Genomic DNA, 7074 nt, shown 5'->3' on the forward strand with positions numbered 1-7074 from the left:
ACCAAGCTGGATAAATGGGAAAAAAGACACATTAGGAATTTGGGTTGGTGAAGTTACTAACATGAGTCACATAAGTCTTCATTTGTCTTACCCAGTGGTAAAAGTTTCAGTAGTGGAAACCAGTTAAGATGTGCACAGTGTAGAGCACCAGTGGAAAGGCAAATGAATGCAGAGTGACATGGAAAGGACTGTGATATTGTCAGTATAATTCAGTGGGACATCACCGTGCATCCCTGAGCTTGAGTTCAGTTTCCTACTAACTGTGTCCCATGCAAAGAATTAGAGGATGTGATGCCTACAGTACTAGGCCAGCTGATCCCAAGTGTTTCTTTCCCATTACATGTTCCTCTCTCCAAGACTGAAGGGCAGAACAGAGGAAGTTCAAGGACCATTTCTGAGAATAATCAGGTAAAGAAAAGCTTTCAAATGATAAGAAATTGAAAGATTGTACCTACTTTCTATAAATAAGCAACTCAGTAACTTGATGAAGATTTCCTCTACTAAACATTTTCAAAAGCATAGATCTACACACAATATAAAAATATAATTATTTCTTCCAATTATTTTTAAATTTATATTTGATATTGATAAATTTCTGAATTTGTCTCATTTGTAATAACGTTAGAATTACTTTCAGAAGTTTATGTCAATGCTAAGCTCAGGATGGTTATGTTAATCTAACCAGTTGTCATTTAATTTTTGGTGTTTATAGTCCTCAGTTATCTTTCCTTGTTTCTTATTGATCAGCTGAGGATTTTCACACTGGCAGAAGAATTTCCCTCGAAGTTTCCATTACAGCAAATCCCCTTGAATTAGGGCACCTTGATAATTTTTAATTAGAAGATGATAGGACAGACAGTATGTGATATGCCAATGTGCAGGTTTTGAGGGTACACTTTGCTACTCAGGACCTTGGAAACGTTCCCAAACTTCCTAAATCAGCGTTCTACTCCTGAACCTGTCATTGGTTCGTTCGTTCTGACCCGCGGCCCGGCGGCGGAGCGGAACCACCCTCCGCCGCTCCTGCTGCATCTGTGACATACAAAAGGCAGATCTCCAGGGAGGGGCAGCTCATCATCACCGACACAAACACCTTCTTTACGTATTTTATTAAACTGCCCCATCTAATTTCTGCCCTCCCACGCGTGGCCCGGAGGATGCGAGCGCTCCGCAATAAACAGGCGCGCACTCGCCTGTCAAAGCCGCGGCGGCGCCGGAGGCGGCCGGGGCAGTGGCTGCGTTCTCCGCCGAGCCCGGGCGTGGCGGGGCCGCCCGGCCGAGCCCGCCGAGCCCCGCACGGCTCCCGCGGCGACCCCGGGGCGCGGCCGGGCTGGGCTCGGGGCCGGCCCGCATCCGCGCCCCGCACGGGGATGCTCCGCCGCGGCCGCCGCAGCCCCGCACCGCCCGCCCCGCAGCGCGCGGAGCCCCGCGGAGCCCCCGCGGGCGATGCCGCCCCGCGTCCCGCCCGGCCCGGCCGCCGCCTTACCCCGCCGCGGGGCCGGGCCTGGCCGCCGCCGCCTGCGCGCCGCTCCGCGCCCGAGCCCGGCGCCGCCTGCGCGCCCCTCCGCGCCCCGAGCCCAGCGCCGGCGGCTGCAGGTGGGTGCCCGGCGCGGCGGCTGCGCAGCGCGGCCCCGGCCCTGCCGGGCACGCTGGGACTCGTAGTCCGGCAGCCGCCAGCGGCCACCGGCACCGGCACCGGCCCGACAGCGGCGGCTGCAGCGGCAGCGGCCCTCCCGCCCCCGGCCAGGCCACCCTCCTGGTCCCCCTGCCCCCCTCAGCCCTCTGCTTCTGCCTGCCCCAAGCCTGCAGGTGAGGTCCCACCTAAGCACGTATTCCCCGTCGCCTTTGGCTCGGGGTGATGCAGCCTGAGCCTTCCCCCTCACCTGTGCATGAAAACAGACCGCGCTGTGGTTTGGCTGCTCTGCCGGCCGCGGCCGCCGCCCCTGCCCCAAGCGCAGCTCTGCCCGCACTCCTCGTGTCTGGTGCCCGGGCTCCTCCGCAGCCGTGTTGGTCAGCTCTGGGCACACGTGTCGGCAGCTGGTCCCAAAGAACATGGCTTGCTCCTCTCAACGCCCGCTGCAAACTGAGCCAGCCAAACAGGTCCTGCAGCAGCAACCTGCTGGCCCTCACCCTGAACCAAGATGTGTCACCCCAGGGAGCCAATTTTGGAGCAGAGGGTGCTGGCCTCTGAGACCATTTTGATGTTTTTCCTTTCTTCTGTTAGCTAGTGTTGCCAATTCAATTTATATTTATTCTATTATTCCATAGTAAGGTTAACCATTGGCTGAAACTGTATGTAGTACTATTCGGGTGAACTCCTTTTAATTAGGCATATCCATAATTTCATTTATCGGAATGCTTTCACTGGGTGTTGTGATTCAGTTGAATAGAGGCCCTTGGTTCTGAGCACTAAATGATGAGTCACAAGCAACAGAAAAGCTGTTCCAGTGATTGGGATATCTTTAAGTTTCTTTTCACATTGGCAGGAAAAGAAGACATTGCCTTGTTAAGAAGCAGATGTTGCACTAGAGTTGAATTTTCCTATGGAAAAAAAAGTACAACTAGGAAACTCCAAACCCTGCCAAATACCTCAGGCATCTGTAGCAAGACTTAGAGCAGGAAATTCAGGCTAATACAAGGGGCTGAAGGGTTACCATGGGTGCTTTGCCATTGCTGCTAAGGAAAGCACCTGTATCCACAATAATGTGTAGAGTGTAGAAAAATCCTCTAAAGCTGCAGTTACCGGCTTGGAATGTCCTTGCCTCAAACTTCTCATGAAATGAGATATCCAGCCATTAGTTAACAACTTTTTTGCCAAACATCTAAAATGTTATCAGATCAACAGAAATGGAAAATAATCAGATCCATTTATTCCACAGTCTTTCTCTCTCCTTCCCTGCCTTGAAGCATTCAAAGAAAACAGAGTTTGCATCTGTGGTTTTGTTTGTTCAGCCCCAGAAGCATCAAGGAAGCTGAACCAAATTGCTTTGAAATTTGTTCTGGTGGCTTTATGGCTCAGGCTGAAGAGCAATATCTTGGTTTGGTGGTGGGGTTGAAGCTTCCCTGCAAACGGGTCTCATTCAGCCATGAGACAGAAATGTGGATTTAATTATTGACATGGATTAAAACCTCTTTTGGGATTTAATCTTGGTCTGTAGGATCAGGACTTGAATGAGTCACTCATAATCATACAAATACTGGGAAAGGGAAATGTATGCTATCTACACAGAGCGAAAGTTAACATTGGGGTGTTTGTTTTTTGATAAACTCCTACAAGTTCTTTCACTCAGATTTTCCCATCACGCCTTAAAATGTATTTATTAAGTTGAAACTCTTCCTCAGTTGATATGAAGGAAAATAAATCCTCCCATGTTGACTTTCCCATCTGCATGCCATATATCTGATGATAAATTTACTATATAGTACTTTCTGTTAAAAAAGTAACAATCCTCTGCAAGGAGTATAGAGTTTGGCTGAAGTCAAAATTCTCCTCTTCTTTGGCTGTGGCTTCATGTTTCTTTCTTCCTTATACGTCATGCATGGAATTTGCAATCAAAAAATTAGAAATATGATCAGTTTCTGTTTAAGAAAAGGTTCAGGTCACCTTTATTCATGAGGCATACCAACAAAGACATACGCAGTATGATTAAATGCAGATGTACTAGATAATCTTTCATTCTTCCCAAACTGCAACATTAAAAGACAAATGTATTCAATACAATGCACGAATCTGAGCTCTATCCCATGTCTGGGCTACAGGAAATCCCATTTATGGGCTGTGCCTCCTGTGATACATTTACATCAAATTACTGTGGCCACCTACATTGACCATATTTCCCATGTGTGGGATTTTGAGGCTGGCACATCTGAGAGGGCAGGGTAAGGCTCTCAAGCAGTCCTTCCTTCCCTGGCAGAACCTTTGCAAAACATTTGCCTACCTAGCCTTTTAATTTATGTATTTGACCTGTTGAAAGAAGTGCAGTGGCAGAGTAAAGACCCTAAGGATGTAACATATAAGGGGACAACTACCCTAGAAAAAAATGTACTCCACTCTGGGGGATGCCTTTGAGAGCTGGGATCCTGTGGATCCCAAAACAATGCATTTCCTGGCTCAGATTTCCCTACACCCAGTGACAGTTTGTTTCACAGGCTCTATGGTGAATTCAGTGTAGAGCTTTGGCATTTTTCCAACACTGTCTAAACTGGGCTTACTGCCAGCAGGTTGTACCAGTAAATCATTAACTGGGGCACCCAAAAGCAAGTTTTATTTCACTGAACAATTTGTAGCCAAAATGTGGTCAGTTGTTTCAAAATGTTTGTTGCATTTTTTAAATAAAAAAACTCCCAGGGGCAGTTATTTTCATCTGGTTTCCTTATGACATGGCCTGTAAGATTTTGCTTAATTAATTCCTGCTAGAACTGGAGCTTGTCTTCTAGACAACATCTGGACTTGATTACTGCATTGTGCATGTTTTGATCTCTTCCCTTAAAGACCAGCTGTTGATCAAATTCAGTGACCTATAAATAAAACCCCCCGGATTCAATTCCTGATCAGCAAATTTCAGACTTAAGGTAGAGAAAAAAATTTACTCTTGCTCACATGTAGAATTACTGAATTGTGGAGATACTTCTGAAATGGCCCTGAAAGAAAACCAGTCTATGTAAGAAACCTCAGTTCATCAATACCTTGATGGTTCAGGCCTTAAAATGTTAGCCAGTAGCATTTCAGCTGGTCAATCCCCAGCTTTAGATTGGAATTTTTTAGTTGCATTGCTTTGACAGATAATAGGATTTTCTTGGACTGTTTTATAAGGCAAGGTACAATAATACATTAAATAACACTAACATCAAGTCTTTGTTATTTCACTCAAACTTCCTTCCTGTGAACCCTTCTACATCCTTAGCACTATAAATCCCAAATAAATGCATTTTGATTTAGACACTACATTTGCCATGGTAGTAACACTAATAATAAATATCTTATCTGTGCCAGTTAATTTGCAGTAGATATCCAGTTGAACCACAATTTTCATTTTGCAGGTGTGGAAAGTGAGACACAGAACAGATAGTTATCTGAATCTGGGGCCCACCTGGCGGGCATGCCACTGGGAACAGGAACAGGCTGAAAGGTGGAAATGATTGCCCACAGGACACAAAATGACCAGCACTGAGCCTGGGGCCAGACCCCAGCACCTCCCCATCTTCTGTTCCCCCTTACAGAGCTCTGCATCCCCGCTCTGCTCCAGGCAGCCTGCTCAGAAGTGCCTTAGGTTGGTTCACACTGCCCTGGAGTGAAGGCAATATGACTCTGCTCCATACACAGAGATCTGGTTCTCCTCCACCCACCCCAACTCTGCTGTCTGTTCTGGGATGAGAACGAGGAGATTTTGGCCAAATCCCCACCTTTTTTACATAGCCTCATTGAAAGTAGTTTGCACCTCAGATAGGAGCAGTAACCAAGAGATAGATAGTGGGCTCCCCTCTTTACAGGGTCTGCAAATGGTGAAGACCTTTAGGTTCCTCTTCCTTCTCGATGAATGGATCTGCAGGACAACTTCTTCAGCACTGAATTTCTCTTTTTATCTAAAGAATCAGAGGTCCAAGGTCAGGCAAAGGCCTTCTGGAGCTGACCAGTATACACTGGGCATGTTTCTTGTACCACTTTTCTCTTTTGTACAGTCAGTCCCCAGGGAATTGCATCATTTGTGATATGTCTAAACTGTCTTAATAGTGTACTTGAGGGACAAAGCCCTGTGAGGGGTGGTCCCAGATGCTGGGCAGAACGTGTCACACAGTGTGTGCTCCTGCAGATGGGCCTGATGGTGCTGTGAGTCTGATGGTTGGTGCTTGAGCTTGTCCCCAGATGTGCCTCAGCAGGTGGGCCCCGGCTGGCCACAAGGCAACATCCACAAGAAAAGGGAAAAATTTCCACACACATGTAGTTAGTGGCCTCCTACCAAATGCTATGTCAGCTCAGGGGAATGTGCTTAACCCTTTGCATCAGAACATAAAGTTCTCAAAGTGTTAGAGTTGTGTATGAAGAGAACCAGGACTGAACGACGCTGCTTTGCTGCTACTGGAAGAAATATGATTTCCTCACTCATAATTTGTTTCAATCTGAGTTTGGCCACTCATTTTAAGAAAAGATATATAGGACAGAAGTTCAGGCATCACTTTTTGTTATCATCTACTTTATTGACAATATCCTTCCTGTCTACATCCCATGTGAATTCCCTAGGCAGGAAGTTATTTCTGTCTCAAGCCATATACTTTGAACCCATATTCTTCATTTTTACTACATCAGCATTGTGGAGAGTCAATATATTATGTTTTAATCAGTTTAGGATTATGTCAGAGGCTTTTTTCCCTGCTGTGCTCAGCTCAGTGACCAGCAGTGAGGAGCTCCGTGCTGCATCTGCTCTTGCTGTGCATACACATTGTTTCAGCACCAGCGGAACTTCCACTGTTGTCCAGGTCTTCTAGTTACATTATAAACCTTAAAAAAATAGTATACAGAATATTGTTTACTAACACGCGGTGTTTAGTAGGTAGCTGAAAGGTCCACAAAATCCTGTTGATTAAGCACACACCAGCACATAGGGCACGTTGGAGCTTGGATTCCACCTGCTGTGTGTTAGCAGAAGCGCTGAAGGAGCTGTGGCCCGGAGCTTCCCAGGAGCAGCCGCTGTGTCCCCGTAATTGCTCCCTTTGTGTGCCAGGGAGTGACAGGGCACTGCACTCCTCAGCGCGGTGACCCGTCTGACAGCCCAGAGGGGGAAGCTGCACGTTTGGAACAGAGAAGAAACGGAATGTGGGCAGAGGTGAAGACGAGGAGCCTGAATGGGCCAAAGGAAGAAAGAATCTACAAGAGATCTAGAAGGCCGTGGAGCGCCGAAAACAGCCCTGAGCTGGGCGGCCGCGGGGCTTTCCCCCGCTGGCAGCACACAGGCGGTGTGCCCTGGGGAGCGGCTGCCACACACACCACAGGCACGGCTTGGCGCAGAAGGGACCCTGCAGATCACCTCCATCAACGCCCTGCCGGACAGGGGCACCTTGCACAGCCCAGGCTGCTCA

The 7074-nt window shown here is 47.6% G+C and overlaps 1 protein-coding gene across 1 annotated transcript in view; it reads right to left on the reverse strand.

The window, feature by feature from the left end:
- The window catches only part of LOC136367068 (tropomodulin-2), a 31591-nt gene extending 30023 nt beyond the window's left edge, over positions 1-1568 (reverse strand). The window contains exon 1 of the mRNA XM_066328441.1: positions 1487-1568. The gene's annotated coding sequence lies outside the window, so the exon portion shown is untranslated. The remainder of the gene's footprint in view (positions 1-1486) is intronic.
- Positions 1569-7074: the final 5506 nt, after the last annotated feature.

This window comes from Sylvia atricapilla, chromosome 13 (genome assembly GCF_009819655.1).
Source record: "Sylvia atricapilla isolate bSylAtr1 chromosome 13, bSylAtr1.pri, whole genome shotgun sequence".
Classification (NCBI taxonomy): domain Eukaryota; kingdom Metazoa; phylum Chordata; class Aves; order Passeriformes; family Sylviidae; genus Sylvia; species Sylvia atricapilla.